Here is an 18,335-nt window from a genome sequence, read left to right as displayed (position 1 = left end):
GTGGAGCGAGGAGAGTGCCTGTGCGACCTGTGAGTCCAAGTAGCGTCCCCCGTCGCGTGGGTCGGGAGACCTGGCGAGGCATCGTGTAGCAGAGCAGCTGGGTGTGAAAGCTGGGAGAGTCACAGCCCAGCGAGGGAGCAAGTTTGGAAAATCGACTGCCAGAACCCCCCCCCCCCGGCCTGAGTTTTAACAAGGTCGTGGAGGTGGAGAGGGGATAGAGGAAGCAAAAGGAAGTTGGTGGCTAAGAGAGCAGCTCACATGTAAGCAGTAATAGGAGAAAGCCTTTTGTTACATCGTCACTAAATCCTATGAACCCTCATATAAGCTAAAGCTGAGGGTGTGGAGGTAGGAATCTTGAACTATTTGGCGCATATTCTAATTATCCATGGACAAATAACATTTTAAGGAGGAGTTGAGAAGGGCACAGGTCACGAGCAAAGGTTTAAGGCACAACAGAGGTAAGTGGAAGTAAATTTTATATAAAAATTAGAGATCATCTAAACTAAATTGTTTTGACTAGAAGTGCCTAAGGGAAGTGCTTAAAGACTAAAATGGCCCCACGGAAAAATAAAAGCACAGTAGGAGCAATAAGGAAAGCAAAGTCTAACAGCGATAATAGACAAGAGGACCAAGAGAGCTTGACATCACTGGGAGTCAAGGAAAAATCAAAGCGTTCGCAAAGGACCAAAGAGAAAACCCCCAATGAAGCCCCACAGGGAGGAAATAAGGGGAGCATAGCGTCCCATACAATCAAAGAATTTGTGGGAAAGCACTTTAAAAAGGTTTTCTCACCGGCTAAAGTTTTGTCTACCGAAGATGAGGAGGATTCATGGAAAGGGGGCACGTCTTTGATCTTTGACGACTGTTTGGTAGACTCCATAGGTCTGGTTGACCGTTCGGTGCAGTCCCTACTAATTCAAAAGGGGACAATAATGTCACCACGACTTTCTTCTTCCCCGCAATTACTAAAACAGACATCGGAGGAGGTAGTTAGCTTGGGCACAAGGCACACTGATGAAAGATCCCCAAGCCCAGCTGGAAGTTTTGCTGGTTCAGAAAAAATGGTTTTTTCAAGAAGCAATGACCTTGTAGAAATGGATAAAAATGTTGACACAAATGGTGAAAACCAGCACTCAGAGATAAATTTGGAGACATCAGAAACTCCAGCATCTTCAATCTTGGAACTGATGATAATGGTGCAAAAATCACTACAAGGACTGTTAGAAGTAACAATGTTAAACCATGATGTTCTGAAAAAGCCAAAACATGCACCTGTCTAAAATTGAGGGGGAATTACATGGCATTAGGGATCAAATGCCCTCAATGCTAAGACCCGTCGTAGACCCGGTGGTTACGGGTCAAGGGAGGGAAGGGGATGAGGAAGATGGAATTATAAATCCCCAATCAGCAAGTCAAGTTGATATAGCCCACTTGGGGGATCAACAAGTCTATGTGTCAAGATGGCCAATGCTGGTAAAAAGAAGAGGTGAGCATAGGAACTATGGCTTATCAAAGAGAGGAAAAGTGGTAAGAAGGGGAGGGAAAGAAAAGATGAGTAAAAGTGTGACAAAAAATTATCAAGAAAGGTATGAGGTAACTGAAGCAGTAAGAAAAGATCCCAAGTCCCAGACTCATAAAAAGATTAAGGAGTCCAGATTAATTGGAACAAGCTCAGAAATTTGTGGCAGGAAGTTAGCAAATGAGGGAAGCAGTGGTAAGAAGCAAATGCACCAGGAAAAGGAAAAAAATATAAGTCAGACGGCCACAGAGCAAATGAGTACACCCGCCCGGAAGGTCCCAGCAAAAAAGAAGGTATATTGGGAAAGTAGCCCGGTGGAGGTTCACAAAATTAACAATGAACAAAAAGAGTGGAAAGCTAAGTTGGGAGAAGAGATGGATAAAGGAATTAAGTTACTCTACTTTGAACAAGTAAAATTGGGAAGGGGTGGGAAAAAAGTAAAAAAGAGCGCCCATCTAAATAGGTCCCACCTCCTTAACATTTTTGCGCACTGCCCAAATTTAAAAACCATAGGCACAGAGGATCTGAGACAGGTGGGATTTCAGGCAAATGGGGATGGTAGGGAAGTTACTAAGGTAAAGTTTTATTCTGCTCTAGCCCTAACGGCAATAATAAATGCAGAGCAGGAGATCCGAAAAGAGGGGATTAGGCTAGTGCCCAAAGAAGAGCTAGTACAAGATCGGCTGGTGCCTCAGCAGAGATCTTTCCTAAAGCACCATGCGGGGCTAGTTAAGAGACAAGTGAAACTACCAGGAAGGGATAGGGAACAAGGGCGGGAAAACCTTAATATAGTGATAAATAATTCAGACCTAGTGGAGTCTTGGAAAAATTGGAGCAATATTGAAAGTCCGGCAGGCCCCTCACAAAGTTATAGGGAGGAATCTGTAATCTATGACCACCTAAGTGATGTAGACTAGGTTAAGGGGCAGCCACGGAGCACATGCATGGTCTCTTGGATCATAAATGGGATGGGTACCCAAGTAAAACGGGAAGCTTTGAATGATCTCACAAAAAAGTGTGAAATTATTTGTATACAAGAGACCTGGCTCTGTGGTGAACCCCCGGTTGTGGAAGGGTTTAAACAAATTTATCGCCCAGCAGAAAAATCTTCTTCGGGCAGCCCAGCTGGTGGTTTGCTGACCTTGATCTCAACTTGTTTATTACGTACGGCCCTTCAGATACCAGTGACATCCAAGTGGCTCTTGGCTTGTAGAATTCAAACATCAATTATTGATAAAAAATATGAAAATATGTTGATTCTAAATGTATATATACAGTGGAGTTCACGGAAGGAATATGGAGTCGAATTGTCATATTTTAAGAATGATATGGATGCACTATGTGATAAGTATGGACATGACTTTATATTGTTATTGGGAGATTTTAATCATAAACTAAACCCAAAATTGTCAGATCAGTTGTATATAGAAATCCTGGAGGCATGTGAAGTAAAAAAAGCCGTATTTCTTGAAAATAAAATACCACCTAACGCGGCCAACTTGGGCAATTTTTTGGCAACAAAAAGTTTATTTTGTCTAAATGGAAGGACAACTCAGGACTGCCCGGCGAAGAAAACGTTTAAATATGGGTCTCAAAATTGCCTGATAGATTATATTTTTATGTTGGCTTGGAATTTTGAGTTGGTAAAAGATTTTAGGATTGACCCCGCAGATTGCAGCGATCACAAAATGTTAAAATTAGAGCTTGTAAGTGCCCAACATATAGTATGCGATAAAGTTATGCCCCAAGAGATGGATTATCCTAAGCGGATAACCACTCGGTTAACAGAAGAATATATCGAGAGGCTAACTAGTCTGCAACATAAGGTGCAACTAGGTCACTTGTGCGGCCAAAATTTATGTTGGTACGTTGAGAAAATAACTCAAGTAGTGAAAAGCATAAGTGTAGAATTAAGGCATGGTGAAAGCACCAATAAGAACAATGGAAGGGCACAAGCAAAGCAAGGATCCTGGTTTAACCTGGACTGCTTATTAAAGAAAAGAGAAGTTAGGAGAGAAGAACGTAGCCTATGGAAAAAATTTGAGAAATCGAGGGCGGATAATCTAGTAAAAATAAAAAGAGATTATATCGCCCTAATTCGCAATGCTAAAAGATCCTATAAAGAAATGTGTTGGAGCAAGCTGTTAGCAGCAATCGAAACCAAGAACACACGGCAGTTCTGGAAGCTAATCCAGTCAGCAACGGGACTTTCGGTTGCTCCTATGTCTTGCGTAGTGGAAGAAGAGGTGTGGGCAGAATACATAGAGCAATTATACGCCCCTGGGAGGGGGACTGGAAACGAGGTACCAGGGGACTGGAAAGGCCTAGTAGAGGACCTAAAACAGGAATGCTCAATAATAAATGTCCATAAGATAATAAGGACACTAAATCTAACTAGAGCTGCAGGCCCAGATAATTTACCAGCCCTGATACTAAACTCAAGCCAGACCTGGTGGACGGAATTCTTTGCGAAAATGTATGCCTTAATTTTAGATCAAGGGATTATGCCTCCAAACTGGAAGGGAGCCATAATAAGACCACTACATAAGAAAGGGGATGTATATGCTGCGAAGAATTATAGACTAATAAACCTATTGGATATAGGTGAAAAAACAAATTCTAAAATAATCCTTGGAAAGCTAAAAGTTTGGGTGGAACATAGGTCTATCGTCCCCATCGAACAAGGTGGCTTCAAAGAAGGCCACTCGACGATAGATCATTGTTTTGCACTGTGGGCATTGGCTAGTAAATCGATGGAACAAAATGGCAAATTATTTTGCTGTTTCGTCGATTTCCGGGCGGCGTTCGACACAGTGGACCGAAATAGCCTCTGGGAAGTATTAGAAAATTATGGAATTCCACAGGGTATTTTAAACATCTTAAAAGATTTACATAGTGGCAATTGGGCCCGGGTCATTAAAGACACAAAGGGCTCACTAACACATAAAATCCCAGTAAGGAACGGTTTGAGACAAGGGTGCGTTCTGGCACCCTTGCTTTTTTTCAATTTTCTTGGCAGATCTCCCCGCAGCCTTAGAAGTTGAAAGAAGTGCGAGTCCACGTATGAATTGTAATATAGTGTCATGCCTTTTATATGCCGATGACCTTGTGATCTTGGATCAAACCGAAATGGGCCTCCAAAGGAAATTAAATGTTTTTAAAGAATATTGTGACAAAAAGTTTTTAACTGTAAATATGGAAAAAACTAAGATCCCATGCTTTGGAAAGAGGGTAAATAATTTTAATTGGTTTTTAGGACAGGATAAACTAGACGTAGTAGGTGAATACAAATATTTAGGCCTCTGGTTTAATAGCACACTAAAGTGGAATACCCAAGTGGAGGCACAAACGGCTAAGGCTTATTCCTCGGTCTGTGGTCTGAAAAAATTCAATAAAGATTACGGTGACATGTCACACAGACCGCTTTTAAAGGCATTTGAAGTGATGATCCCCCCACAAGTGCCTTATGGGGCAGAGGTGCTTTACCTGAGTCGTAAAAGAGGGTGGGACCGGGAAGAAGGTAACATTTTGAAAATGTTGTTGGCCTTACCAAATAGCTCCATGATTCAAGCTATCAGAATGGAGGTGGGTTTGACATCATGGGATGTAAAGACTCAAACGTCCTTAATAAGATTTTGGAACCGACAGGAGTCTGGTCGTGAAGAGAAGGTATCGATTTGGTGTAGAGAGGAAATTCAAGCGAGCAGCTTACGCTGGGCGCGAGATGTGAAGAAAACTCTCCAGACGGTAGCCGCGCGCTTGAAATTGAGCCTCTCTCCACCATTGTGGAACATAGTCTGCACTAAAAAAATGCTTAGAGACAAAGGGCTTGAATTTTCCAGATCACAAGACATGGACTATCTGAGGTTAAAAAAATCAGTGAATTGGGTAAAGAATGAATGGGAAAAGGAGGTCCGGTTCCCATATTTGGATTTACTGCCCAATAGATGGCTAAGACACGAAATCTTGAAGGCTCGGGTGGGCCTAAATCCACGGAAGATTGAAAGAAAAATAAGAATGGCCCTGATCCACCCGGACGGAACCTGTAAATGTGGCCTAGGAGTAAGAAATGATATTTTACATATATTGTTCGATTGTACATGGATTTTAGCAATTCGGAAAGCCTTTTTACGTCCAATTTTTTTAAAATATGAGATGACCTCCCGTGCAGATGCCATTGACCTCCTTACAGAAATGTCTTTTTTGGATATTACAATTGCATTGGGGACATTTCTGAAAGCAACAAGAGAATATATAACGGAGGTAGCAAAGGAGGGCGGGAGAGATTAAAAAGTACAGTGTTTCCCAATTTTATGCTATGGTTTTACAAGTGTTGTAAATGTGTAAAATGAATTGTGGTTTTAAATATTTTTTTAATCACTATGGTTTATAGACTATTGTCTAAATAAACTTTGTTATCAACTCATATCACTGTGGACATGGTGAAACCACACTCAGACCGTTTTGCACCATTAAATATGTTGATCATTAACTGTGCTATGTGCTTATGGAAACAGAGGTAATTTTCTCCTTAGCTGTGCAGTGCCCAAGCGAGTGTCTTTTGTAGCCAACGAATCATCTTTAAAGCACCTGCACTCCATTTTGACACACTCCTTACCAGCACGTTATTAGGTCTCGCCTACGCAGCGCGCATGCGCTGCATAGGAAAAAGACCTTTAGCCATGGGCACAGCTTTGCCGGCAAAAACGTGCACGCTTTGCATTGCTTCCAATGGCAACACGTGCATGTCTGGCGATTCCCTTGCGGGAGCGAGCCTTGAAACCATAGGGTTCCTGCTTGCTCCCGCAAGGGAAACAGGCGCAGGCCCCCTCCTCTCTCCCCTCCCCCTGCTGCCAGCGCGAGGCGCGCACGCTTGTCTTTTTTGGATCCATTTCATAGGGAAGCAACTAAATGAAAGGAGGAAAGAGAAGTTGTGAACTGTTTCTTCAAGTCACGGTTTTCAGTAAGTGAGGACCAAGACAGAAAGAGAGGAAATAATAGGAAGAGAAGGGGGCAGCTGCCAGCACAGAAAAGAAGAGGACATTGTCTGTGTCTTCTCTGGGCAGTAAGGACGAGACAGAGTCATTTTCCTCCTCTGCCTGACACCGAACGTCCACGAAAGCAGATGCTGTCTCGCTAGTGTGCTTGTATTCCCAGCTCTGTATTCCATGATGCTCATTGCCATAGGTGTGCTTCTCTCCTACCTCCTTCTTGATGTGTTCGCCCTCGTGTGCTTCTGCCCTCCCACGTTGCTTTCTCGCATGTGTGTGTCTCTTCTCCTAGTTGATACGTATGTCTGCAAGGAGAAAGAAACTATTCATGTCTGAATGGCATCTGTTTTGAAAAAACAGTTTAATGTTCGTGTAAAGCACGAAGCATTTACGTGACACAATATGGAGAAAATGTTCGGCATATGAAAACAGCCAGATGCTATTTCTTTGAACTCCTGGCTCCGGGGGAAACAATGTTGTATGTAGCGAGAATCCGTCAAGTTAATTGGTCGTGCCGTAATAGAAGTGGGGACTCCGTTAGGTGTACATTTGAATACAGTATCTGCTCATTTTGTGCAAAACCATCCAAGTTTGTACCTAATAAATAACTGGTTCTGCTTTTATGATCCAAATATCCTTCCCTGCGAAGAGGCGATGCAATGCGTGGGCTGCCACCGGATCCGGAAGCCCTCTTGAAAACCTGCTTGGGGTCGCAGGTACATTTTGGGCTTTGTAGTCAATCACAGTCATATTGATTACAACACTAGTAAATGTTCCATGAGATCGATGAGGTATGCACACTCATATTCTTCAAATTTCAGACAATTCATTTAATCCATGAACGGTACTGTTGAATTTAGAAATTAAGTAAGCTTCCTTCCTTAGCAGTGTCATTTCAGTTGATAGGTGGCATTCAGATGTGTCTGGTGAGAATGCTGTCATCCTCCACCTGCCAGGGATCCACTGTGTACTGTATGTTGAGAGGTGATACAAAAGGGGATGATGAACGGAGCATTTGAGCAGATCAAACACTCACCCCCAGTCAACTGATCTGGGTTTAATCCATCACCATTCTTTAGCTTACTCCGCCACCCTAGTTCAGACGTGGCCATATGCAAATCAGTCTGACCCTGTGCCTCATGGGAACAGTCCAGCCCGAACTGCCAAGCCATGTCTTCCCTGGACCGGAAACAAGCATCCTGGGACCGGTTTCGGGTTCATAACCCTCAACAGCCAGGCTATCTTGAATCCAGTAGCAAAGTGAGCAAGGGACTCACGTCTGAGCATACCCTGCCAACTTAGGGTGAACAAAGCGATACAAAAGGGGATGATGGACGGAGTGTTTGAGCAAATCAAACACTCACCCCCAGTCAACTGATCTGGGTTTAATCCATCACCATTCTTTAGCTCACTCCGCCACCCCAGTTCAGATATGGCCATATGCAAATCAGTCTGACCCTGTGCCTCATGGGAACAGTCCAGCCCGAACTGCCAAGCCATGTCTTCCCTGGACCGGAAACAAGCATCCTGGGACCGGTTTCGGGTTCATAACCCTCATCAGCCAGGCTATCTTGAATCCAGTGGCAAAGTGAGCAAGGGACTCATGTCTGAGCATACCCTGCCAACTTAGGGCGAACAAAGCGATACAAAAGGGGATGATGGACGGAGCGTTTGAGCAAATCAAACACTCAGCCCCAGTCAACTGATCTGGGTTTAATCCATCACCATTCTTTAGCTCACTCCGCCACCCAGGTTCAGACATGGCCATATGCAAATCAGTCTGACCCTGTGCCTCATGGGAATAGTCCAGCCCGAACTGCCAAGGTCAAGGCTGATTTGCATATGGGCATGTCTGAACTGGGGTGGTGTGGAGTGCTAAAAAACGATGGATTTAGGCCCAGATCTCTGTACTGGGGTGAATGTATGACATTGTTCTGCATTCTGTCCATCAACTGTTGTTTTTGCATTTGTCACCCCGAGTGGGATGGGTATGCACAGACGTGAGTCCCATGCTCTCCACACCACTGGAGTAAAGCTATCCTGGCTGAAGACGGCTGATAGCCAGAAACCGGTCCTAGGATGCTTGATTCTGGTCCAGGAAAGACATGGCTTGGCAGTTCGGTTTGGACTGTTCCCATGAGGCACAGGGTCAAGGCTGATTTGCATATGGCCATGTCTGAACTGGGGTGGTGTGGAGTGCAAAAAAAACTATGGATTTAGGCCCAGATCTCTGTACTGGGGTGAATGTATGACATTGTTCTGCATTCTGTCCATCAACTGTTATTTTTGCATTTTTCACCCCGAGTGGGATGGGTATGCTCAGACGTGAGTCCCATGCTCTCCACACCACTGGAGTCAAGCTATCCTGGCTGAAGACGGCTGATAGCCAGAAACCGGTCCTAGGATGCTTAATTCCGGTCCAGGAAAGACATGGCTTGGTCGTTCGGGCTGGACTGTTCCCATGAGGCACAGGGTCAAGGCTGATTTGCATGTGGCCATGTCTGAACTGGGGTGGTGTGGAGTGCAAAAAAACGATGGATTTAGGCCCAGATCTCTGTACTGGGGTGAATATATGACATTGTTCTGCATTCTGTCCATCAACTGTTGTTTTTGCGTATGTTGAGAGGTGGCATTCAGCTGTGTCTGGTAAGAACGCTGTTCTCCACTGGGAATACTGTGCGCTGTATGTTGAGAGGTCACATTCAGCTGTGTCTAGTAAGAATGTTGTCTCCCCCCCTCCCACCACCTGCGATCCACTGTGTGCTGTATGTTGAGAGGTGGCATTCAGCTGTGTCTGGTAAGAATGTTGTCATGCTCCCTGCTTGGGATCCACTGTGTGCTGTATGTTGAGAGGTCAGATTCAGCTGTGTCTGGTAAGAATGCTGTCCTCCGCTGCTTGGGACCCACTGTGTGCTGTATGCTGAGAGGTCACATTCAGCTGTGTCTGGTAAGAACGCTGTCCTTCACTGCTTGGGATCCACTGTGTGCTGTATGATGAGAGGTGGCATTCAGCTGTGTCTGGTAAGAATGCTGTCCTCCCCTGCTTGGGATCCACTGTGTGCTGAATGTTGAGAGGTGGCATTCAGCTGTGTCTGGTAAGAATGCTGTACTACCCCCCCACCTGTGATACACTGTGTGATGTATGTTGAGAGGTGGCATTCAGCTTTGTCTGGTAAGAACGCTGTCCTCCCCTGCTTGGGATCCACTGAGTGCTGTATGTTGAGAGGTGGCATTCCACTGTGTCTGGTAAGATTGCTGTCCTCCCCTTCTTGGGATCCACTGTGTGCTGTATGTTGAGAGGTGGCATTCAGCTGTGTCTGGTAAGAACGCTGTCCTCCACTGTTTGGGAATACTGTGTACTGTATGTTGAGAGGTCACATTCAGCTGCGTCTGGTAAGAATGTTGTCTCCCCCCCCCACCTGCGATCCACTGTGTTCTGTATGTTGAGAGGTGGCATTCAGCTGTGTCTGGTAAGAACGCTGTCCCCGCCACCTGTGATCCACTGTGTGCTGTATGTTGAGAGGTGGCATTCAGCTGTGTCTGGTAAGAATGTTGTCATGCTCCCTGCTTGGGATCCACTGTGTGCTGTATGTTGAGAGGTCAGATTCAGCTGTGTCTGGTAAGAATGCTGTCCTCCACTGCTTGGGACCCACTGTGTGCTGTATGCTGAGAGGTCACATTCAGCTGTGTCTGGTAAGAACGCTGTCCTTCACTGCTTGGGAACCACTGTATGCTGTATGATGAGAGGTGGCATTCAGCTGTGTCTGGTAAGAATGCTGTCCTCCCCTGCTTGGGATCCACTGAGTGCTGTATGTTGAGAGGTGGCATTCAGCTGTGTCTGGTAAGAATGCAGTACTACCCCCCCACCTGTGATACACTGTGTGATGTATGTTGAGAGGTGGCATTCAGCTTTGTCTGGTAAGAACGCTGTCCTCCCCTGCTTGGGATCCACTGAGTGCTGTATGTTGAGAGGTGGCTTTCCACTGTGTCTGGTAAGATTGCTGTCCTCCCCTTCTTGGGATCCACTGTGTGCTGTATGTTGAGAGGTGGCATTCAGCTGTGTCTGGTAAGAACGCTGTCCTCCACTGTTTGGGAATACTGTGTACTGTATGTTGAGAGGTGGCATTCAGCTGTGTCTGGTAAGAACGCTGTCCCCGCTACCTGTGATCCACTGTGTGCTGTATGTTGAGAGGTGGCATTCAGCTGTGTCTGGTAAGAACGCTGTCCTCCACTGCTTGAGAATACTGTGTGCTGTATGTTGAGAGGTCACATTCAGCTGTGTCTAGTAAGAATGTCGTCTCCCCCCCGCCCCCACCTGCGATCCACTGTGTTCTGTATGTTGAGAGGTGGCATTCAGCTGTGTCTGGTAAGAACGCTGTCCCCGCCCACCTGTGATCCACTGTGTGCTGTATGTTGAGAGGTGGCATTCAGCAGTGTCTAATAAGAACGCTGTCCTCCACTGCTTGGGATCCACTGTGTGCTGTATGTTGATGGGTCACATTCAGCTGCGTCTGGTAAGAATGCTGTACCCCCCCCCCCCCACCTGTGATCCACTGTGTGCTATATGTTGAGAGGTGGCATTCAGCTGTGTCTGGTAAGAACGTTGTCCCCCACTGCTTGGGATCCACTGTGTGCTGTATGTTGAGAGGTGGCATTCAGTTGTGTCTGGTAAGAATGCTGTCCTCCCCTGCTTGGGATCCACTGTGTGCTGTATGTTGAGAGGTGGCATTCAGCTGTGTCTGGTAAGAATGCTGTACTACCCCCCCACCTGTGATACACTGTGTGATGTATGTTGAGAGGTGGCATTCCACTGTGTCTAGTAAGAATGCTGTCCTCCCCTGCTTGGGATCCACTGTGTGCTGTATGTTGAGAGGTGGCATTCAGCTGTGTCTAATAAGAACGCTGTCCTCCACGGCTTGGGATCCACTGTGTGCTGTATGTTGATGGGTCACATTCAGCTGCGTCTGGTAAGAATGCTGTCCTCCACTGTTTGGGAATACTGTGTTCTGTATGTTGAGAGGTGGCATTCAGCTGTGTCTGGTAAGAACGCTGTCCCCGCCACCTGTGATCCACTGTGTGCTGTATGTTGAGAGGTGGCATTCAGCTGTGTCTGGTAAGAATGTTGTCATGCTCCCTGCTTGGGATCCACTGTGTGCTGTATGTTGAGAGGTCAGATTCAGCTGTGTCTGGTAAGAATGCTGTACTACCCCCCCACCTGTGATACACTGTGTGATGTATGTTGAGAGGTGGCATTCCACTGTGTCTAGTAAGAATGCTGTCCTCCCCTGCTAGGGATCCATTGTGTGCTGTATGTTGAGGTGTGGCATTCAGCTTTGTCTGGTAAGAACGCTGTCCTCCCCTGCTTGGGATCCACTGAGTGCTGTATGTTGAGAGGTGGCATTCCACTGTGTCTGGTAAGATTGCTGTCCTCCCCTTCTTGGGATCCACTGTGTGCTGTATGTTGAGAGGTGGCATTCAGCTGTGTCTAATAAGAACGCTGTCCTCCACGGCTTGGGATCCACTGTGTGCTGTATGTTGATGGGTCACATTCAGCTGCGTCTCGTAAGAATGCTCTCCTCCACTGTTTGGGAATGCTGTGTACTGTATGTTGAGAGGTCACATTCAGCTGCGTCTGGTAAGAATGTTGTCTCCCCCCCCCCCACCTGCGATCCACTGTGTTCTGTATGTTGAGAGGTGGCATTCAGCTGTGTCTGGTAAGAACGCTGTCCCCGCCACCTGTGATCCACTGTGTGCTGTATGTTGAGAGGTGGCATTCAGCTGTGTCTGGTAAGAATGTTGTCATGCTCCCTGCTTGGGATCCACTGTGTGCTGTATGTTGAGAGGTCAGATTCAGCTGTGTCTGGTAAGAATGCTGTACTACCCCCCCCACCTGTGATACACTGTGTGATGTATGTTGAGAGGTGGCATTCCACTGTGTCTAGTAAGAATGCTGTCCTCCCCTGCTTGGGATCCATTGTGTGCTGTATGTTGAGAGGTGGCATTCAGCTTTGTCTGGTAAGAACGCTGTCCTCCCCTGCTTGGGATCCACTGAGTGCTGTATGTTGAGAGGTGGCATTCCACTGTGTCTGGTAAGATTGCTGTCCTCCCCTTCTTGGGATCCACTGTGTGCTGTATGTTGAGAGGTGGCATTCAGCTGTGTCTGGTAAGAACGCTGTCCTCCACTGTTTGGGAATACTGTGTACTGTATGTTCAGAGGTCACATTCAGCTGTGTCTGGTAAGAATGTTGTCTCCCCCCCCCCCCCCACCTGTGATCCACTGTGTTCTGTATGTTGGGAGGTGGCATTCAGCTGTGTCTGGTAAGAACGCTGTCCCCGCCACCTGTGATCCACTGTGTGCTGTATGTTGAGAGGTGGCATTCAGCTGTGTCTGGGAAGAACGCTGTCCTCCCCTTCTTGGGATCCACTGTATGCTGTATGTTGAGATGTGGCATTCAGCTGTGTCTGGTAAGAACGCTGTCCTCCACTGCTTGAGAATACTGTGTGCTGTATGTTGAGAGGTCACATTCAGCTGTGTCTAGTAAGAATGTTGTCTCCCCCCCGCCCCCACCTGCGATCCACTGTGTTCTGTATGTTGAGAGGTGGCATTCAGCTGTGTCTGGTAAGAACGCTGTCCCCGCCCACCTGTGATCCACTGTGTGCTGTATGTTGAGAGGTGGCATTCCACTGTGTCTGGTAAGAATGCTGTCCTCCCCTTCTTGGGATCCACTGTGTGCTGTATGTTGAGAGGTGGCATTCAGTTGTGTCTGGTAAGAATGCTGTCCTCCCCTGCTTGGGATCCACTGTGTGCTGTATGTTGAGAGGTGGCATTCAGCTGTGTCTGGTAAGAATGCTGTACTACCCCCCCACCTGTGATACACTGTGTGATGTATGTTGAGAGGTGGCATTCCACTGTGTCTAGTAAGAATGCTGTCCTCCCCTGCTTGGGATCCATTGTGTGCTGTATGTTGAGAGGTGGCATTCAGCTTTGTCTGGTAAGAACGCTGTCCTCCCCTGCTTGGGATCCACTGAGTGCTGTATGTTGAGAGGTGGCATTCCACTGTGTCTGGTAAGATTGCTGTCCTCCCCTTCTTGGGATCCACTGTGTGCTGTATGTTGAGAGGTGGCATTCAGCTGTGTCTGGTAAGAATGCTGTACTACCCCCCCACCTGTGATACACTGTGTGATGTATGTTGAGAGGTGGCATTCCACTGTGTCTAGTAAGAATGCTGTCCTCCCCTGCTTGGGATCCATTGTGTGCTGTATGTTGAGAGGTGGCATTCAGCTTTGTCTGGTAAGAACGCTGTCCTCCCCTGCTTGGGATCCACTGAGTGCTGTATGTTGAGAGGTGGCATTCCACTGTGTCTGGTAAGATTGCTGTCCTCCCCTTCTTGGGATCCACTGTGTGCTGTATGTTGAGAGGTGGCATTCAGCTGTGTCTGGTAAGAACGCTGTCCTCCCCTGCTTGGGATCCACTGAGTGCTGTATGTTCATAGGTGGCATTCAGCTGTGTCTGGTAAGAAAGTTGTTGTCGTACTCCCACCAGAAATCCACTGTGTGCTGTATGTTGAGAGGTCACATTCAGCTGTGTCTGGTAAGAATGCTGTCCTCCCCTGCTTGGGATCCACTGTGTCCTGCTTCTTTGGAAGTGAGGGATGGAACAGGGAGCGTTCAGCCGCTTGCTCTCCTATGTGAATTGTGCACTTTCAAGGTTGCACAGTTACATTAGGAGTGTCCTGCGATTGCGAACTGCGGAATCTCTGAGTCTGCACAGTGTTTCGAGGGAGACACTATACGATGCCACCTTCCTTGTACTCTGCTGTGGAGGGGGCGAGCTTGTGAAAAGGGTGAACAGGCTGATAAAGAAGCCAAGTTTAGTTACACACTCCTTTGTGTTGACATTTTTTATTGAATTATACAATAAATGGCCGTCTGCGGATTTGTCCTTTGAACAAAGAATCCGGATATTTGGAAAAAGGCCAGTATGGTTGGTGCATTCTGAAATGAAGGAGATTAAAATTCCAGTTTCCTAAAGTGTTTTGTTAGGGCAAGAGGATCTGAGTGTTTTCTGCTCTTGGAAGTGCCAGTGTGTGTAGGGTAGGCACTTACAACTAGAGCTGGATGTTTTAAATTTTAGTTATAGATTATTTTGCTTTCCACTCTGACCTTCTAATTTTTCTCACATTTCAAACTCTCACATTCCTCTAAAATAGTCAGTTTGTACAATGTAAATGATTAAATAAACTCCTTAAATAAATAAATTGTTTATTATGCGTGTGCAAATCTATTTTCTTTTGCTCCGCATTTGCCTATAGGCAAGTCAAGATAGCTTTATTTGAGTTTGGCATAGCAAATCATAAAAAGTCCTTAAAGAGCATTCAGTTCAGTATCTTAATCGAAAAACAGATTCAAATAATGAAATACAATTTCATACACTAGAGTGAAACACCCCCGCCAAAAAACACAATACATAAAAGCAAACAGTAAAATCATCTAAAAGGTGCTTTGCCTGTTTAAAATCCAGAGGCAAAAAAACGGGCAGGAAAATATTTGTGTCTAAAGATAGTCTATTTGGGACAAATGAGAGTGATAGCAAAGTGTTTAGTACAGCAGCCATGTCACATGAGCATATCAGAGGGTCTGATGACTTATGCCACCCCACTTTTATTTGTGGGAACAGATTAAAATGTAAATACTTTAAGGGGCATATTTACGTCTTCCGGCGCATCTCTGCAAATCAGCAGGGATGCGCCAGAACAGATGCGTCACTTAATCCCCCCCTTGCGCCACCATAGATGCGTCGCATTTACAATGCGGTGCACCATGGTGCAAGGAGGGGCAGATGCGTGACGCATCTTGAGGCGCACGGGCGGCGCATTGCTGGAGTCGCGTCGCAAGAGTGACGCAACTCCTGCAATGCACAGGGACTGCCCATACTCAACATTGTGCCTCACTTCTTACGCCTGCTTCAAGCAGGCGTAAGGATTTGACACAGCAGCGTCGTAAAACTGACTCAGTGAAATCTTGTAGATTTCACTGCGTCAGTTTTATGGGGCTTTCCTGCGAGGGAACGCCCACCTTGTGACAGAACGCCCACATGAAACCTGACGCAGGTTTCATGTGGCGCAGGGCTTTACAACGTGACGCATCTGCCTAGATGCGTCACGTTGTAAATAAGTTGCAACGTGGCGCATGGTTTACGCCGCCGCAGCGTCACAAAAGTGATGCAACGGCGGCGTAAAAGTGTCGCAATGGGCTTGTAAATCTGCCCCTAAAAGTCTACCGAAAACCGGCATATCAAGCTGCAAATACAAATCTATCTTACTTGAGGATTTCACCATGGCATGATGTATACACAAACCTATATGCAGTGAGCTATTGGCCCTTTTTTTCTTGCATGTATCCCACAAAGGACTCCTTTACCCAAGCATCATCTTACTTTAAAGTTCTAGCCTGGGTCACTAAAAAGCTGCGGTTTACCCAGCTCAGTTGAAGTGATTTTGACGCAATTCACTCGTGGTATACGTAGACCATGATCCAGGTTCAAGCAGTTTCTTACGACCCTTCTATTAAACACCAGTTCACTTTTAAGCCATACTGAAAACCATAAAAGTAAGGAGCGAACTCCAACATGATCCACGATAAAGCCAGCACCCAATTCGTCGTTCACAATCTCTGCAGGTACACTCTGGGGGAACCTTTATATCCCCCTAAAAAAATAATTTTCAGCTACCTGTATTGGCAAGCATGGCTTATTACCCCAGATCTCAGCCAAAAATAACACAGTCGGTACACATTTTGCTTTATAAAGGTGTAAAAGTGAATTAATGTGGCTATATTCTAGACACCTAGAAAAGGCGTCCATACTGCGGGCTACTCTGTTAAACATTTGAACATGTGATCTCAATAAGGGGTCCCAATTCATTTTGCTGTCCAGCAAAATACCCAAATAACAAAATGTTCCACTTTACCAATATGGTGATCTTTGATAACATACGGTTTGGTTTCGGCATGTTTCGGGCCCGGTGTCGTCCTGTAGGATTTGGTGTAATTAACTTTCAGTCCCAGATTATCCATAAAATCAAAAAATCAATCCATTAAAAGCTGCAAGCCATAAGCTGAATGATCTAGAAGAACATTGTCATCTGTGTACAGTAATGCTGGGATCGCTCTATCTCCTAACTTTGGGACATCTATGCAGTGAGTTCGTGAAAACCTCTCCAGCAGATTATAATAAAGTATAAAAAGCAGCGGAGTCCGTATAAAGCCTTGCTGGACTTTCCCTCCCTAAATTAAAGTGCATAGCACATTCACCATTTGCTCAAATGTAACTTTAGCTTCTAGTCCCAAGTGCAAATCATACAGAAAAGCCACAAGAGCATTATCCACCCACATGTCCCTCAGCACAGCCCACAATTTCGACCTATCCACTGTGTCGAATGCTGGACTGAGGTCCATGAAGGGCAAATTAATTATCTTCCTCCTTGCTACTGTGTAAATGGATTCAAAATGGGATTCCCAATTCTGAGCTGGGATAGTTTGGACCAGGTCAGGAACTGCTACCTTATTGAAAAGTGGCTGATTTATCACCTTCCAAAAGGCCGAGCTCTCCCTAGAGCCTCAGGCCTCCTTTAAGTCCACGCTCCTCTAAGGGCACTCATTCTATTCCTACGTGCTATTGTAGGAGAGTAGGGTCTGCAATCCTATGATCACCCAGATTTTTGCTTTTTGCTGCACTGGTTTACGACTTTCCCTGGCTGTGGGCCTGCTAATCAGACCCACAGCCTAGCTGTTCTCTCTATCCAAATTGTACTCAGGTACTGAATTGGCACTGGGCCCTCTCCAAGTCCCTGTACCCAGGGCTGAGGTGTACCCAGAAGTCTCCCAGGGGCTGAAGCATGTATTATGCCACCCCTGGGCTGACTAACTAAACTGACACAACTGGCTGCACGACAGCTGGGGCAAGGTGGTGTACTCACCCTTTGCTTTAGATATAGTATACCTATATCTAACCCTAAAATGGACACACAGATCTCCTATCAGTCACTCCTATGGCAGGCCTTAACAATCCTGAAGGCAGAGTGCTTGGAATCGTGTGAGATGGTGCTCTGGCATGAGCTGAGCCTGTCTGCGGCTTTCGGGATCCATCCCTTAGCCGTTTCCATGATATCGCATACCATATACTCTTAAGTGCATTATAATCCTCGCGGTTATATGCCAACTCTGGTATCGCTTTATCAAAACATGTCGAGTAAGGTGTCATACGAATTGGAATACTAACCCCTCGCCAATTCTGGCGACGGGGTTAGCATTCCACCCTTCTAGAGGGACACGACATGTATGTAACCCCTAACCCCGGTTAAAGTCAGACAGAGCCTTAGCATCCACAAAATGGATGCTGCCACCGAGACACAAGTCTGCCCTCCTGCTGCTGGGAGTCCTCCCAGAGCAGGAGATAAGGACAAAGGGTTTCCTGCCAGGGGCGGTGCCAGCACCGTCCCAGACAGGATTTTGTGTATTGTAGGTAGGCAGGGCTTCAGAGGAAGGTGACTTCACGTGGCACCCCGGTGCTCACTGTGCATAGGCTGGCTTGAACCAGTTCCAGGGACACTCCAGACCCTGTGCTGGGGAAAAGCCCGCCAAGGAAGTGGGTGTAACCACCCCCCTCCTGGTCCCACCCCTAGGGCAGGACTTAGTCGCGTGCCAGCCCCCTTTTCCCAGATAAAGGTAGGGACTGGCCCCCTTCCAAATCAGATCATCTTTGGAATCAAGATACCACTTTCCACGAAAGGACTTCACGATTTCTTCTTCAAGATTCTCCCTTGTGG

Source organism: Lissotriton helveticus, chromosome 9, assembly GCF_964261635.1.
Source record: "Lissotriton helveticus chromosome 9, aLisHel1.1, whole genome shotgun sequence".
Lineage (NCBI taxonomy): Eukaryota > Metazoa > Chordata > Amphibia > Caudata > Salamandridae > Lissotriton > Lissotriton helveticus.
The sequence above is the reverse complement of the archived record's forward strand: the minus strand, read 5'-3'. Positions refer to the sequence as shown.